General features: G+C 44.3%; 1 pseudogene across 1 annotated transcript; it reads right to left on the bottom strand.

Moving 5' to 3' along the window:
• Nucleotides 1–595: 595 nt before the first annotated feature.
• On the bottom strand, nucleotides 596–889 carry LOC308436595 (large ribosomal subunit protein eL37-like; annotated as a pseudogene). The gene has a single exon. The product of its transcript is annotated as a large ribosomal subunit protein eL37-like (transcript).
• Nucleotides 890–2087: the final 1198 nt, after the last annotated feature.

Below are 2087 nucleotides of genomic sequence, written 5' to 3' on the forward strand. Positions count from 1 at the left end.
CCAATAAGTCTCCGTAGTATGATGCCAAGGAAACAGCTGATGGGAAAACAGGACTCGAACTCATGGCCCTGCATTATCAAAAGGCTTATCTTCATTGTTTAGCCTCAAGATTTTCATCCTGACAGAGGAGCACGGAGCAACATTTGGGGTCCTAGTTACATCTCTGTGAACTGAAAAGATGCATTGGCTCAGTCACTGACAAATACAGCAGGTCTTCATCCATGTCCACTGCTTGATACGGTGCCTGCCAAGAGAGTCTACAGTAAGTGACACCTGTCTATCAATATCTATCCACGTGTACTCAATCTATCACAGGGGAGAGCCACCATATAGCTGGGACACACCACCTTTCAGGTTCTTGGGATTGAGGTTGGTTTAGGAAAAGAGCTGAGGGGTGGGGATGTTTTTAAACTGTTCCCAACCACATATTCAGGGGATGGGTGTCTTGAAGTATCATCTCAGATTAAATTCTGAAGTCAAGTAAGAGCAAATGGGAGGCTGTCTGGAGAATTTATAAGTCCAGACTCTGGGTTTAATTCTTTTTTTTTTTTCTTTTTGGAAATCAGAACATTTATTTTATGACTGATTGACATCCTCAAGATGAACCAGAGGCCACAATAGCTGCCTTCTTGGGTTTAGGTGTTGTTCCTTCCCGGAATCAATGTCTGAATTCGTGGTAGACAATCCTTAGGTGCCTCATGAGACCAGTCCCAGTAGTGTTTAGTCTCTTAGCCTTGGCACTCCAGTTATACTTTCTCTTGCGCTTGGCAGGGTGGCCACATCTGCCACAGGTCGACTTCTGAAGGTGGTAGGCCTTAGAGCCACAGCGGCAGCTAAGTGTGTGGGTCTTCTTGCGGTGCTTTCGAGAGGATGACTTTCCTTTCTTCATCTTGCTTCTATCCAAAGAGCTGGGTTTAATTCTTAACCATTGGCATTTATGCCTGTGTATTGTAGGCACGTTAGCTACACTCATTATCTTTGCCTTTTGTATAATACTGATTAGAAGAGCCCCCATCTCACAGTGCGGAATTGAGAAATACTTGATTTTCTTTTCTTTTTTCTTTCTTTTTTTGGCTTAGGACAATGCTACAGTAAGTAATACACATTTCTCAGATGTGACTTATAACTATTAATATTTCCACTGGTCAGTAAGTGTGTGTAGATTTATGTTAAGACTACGCATGATTGGACAGGGAGAGGAGGTGGGGGAAAGGAGAGGAAATGGAAGAGGAGGAGTCAGGGAGTAAAAGGGAAGAGGAGGAGTCAGAGGAGAGGAAGGAGAGGAGGAACTGGAACAGGAGGAAGGCTAATGGCAAGTGATAAGGGATCTCCTCAGAGGGGAACAGAGAGTGTAGTGGTAAATCTGCCAAAACAGACTCACAGCTTGTTTTTCTAATTACGGAGTTGTGTTTTTGTTGAATGGTTTTTTCTGAGTAGAAGAGGAGGATGTCACAACAAATGAGGGTGTAAGCACCAAGCTCCAGTTGCGTATATACCAGTGATCTGAGGTGAGCACATTAGTGTCAAAGAATGGATGCTGGGGATTCACTGGGTATGAAACAAACATGCTCAAGGCAAATGAAGAAGGAATACAGTAAGGTACATAAGACTGCTTCTTAGCCATGCCCACAAATCTTTATGCCTTTCAAGTATCTGCAGAGGCTGGAAGGTGTTTGGTCCCCTAAAGATGGAGATATGCTTGTGACTAGTTCAACACTGGTGCTGGGGATGGAATGGGCGTCTCTGCAAAATTCATGCTCTGAAGCTCAGAGCCACCTCTTCTGCCTTCCATAAGTCATGTCTTTTAACCTTCATAATGGACCCCTCCCCCTGCTATGCCCAGCTGCTTTCTCTGATGAGTCATGGAAAGCCCAAAGAGCTTAGGGAACTTGCCCAAGTCCAACATCCAGGAAGTGCTGGAACTGGGTTTTTAACCTGCATTTGATCCTCTTTGGAACCTCTGGTTTTTTCATAATGTTAAGTTGACTCCCACCCTTGAGTGAGAATTCAAGAAATGGAAGAGAAAAGCCTGCCCCAAGTTTATTCTCTCTCTCTTTCTCCCCCCTCCATCTCTCTCTCTGTTCTTC

The sequence above is a fragment of the Micromys minutus genome (assembly GCF_963924665.1).
Source record: "Micromys minutus genome assembly, chromosome: 25".
Lineage (NCBI taxonomy): Eukaryota > Metazoa > Chordata > Mammalia > Rodentia > Muridae > Micromys > Micromys minutus.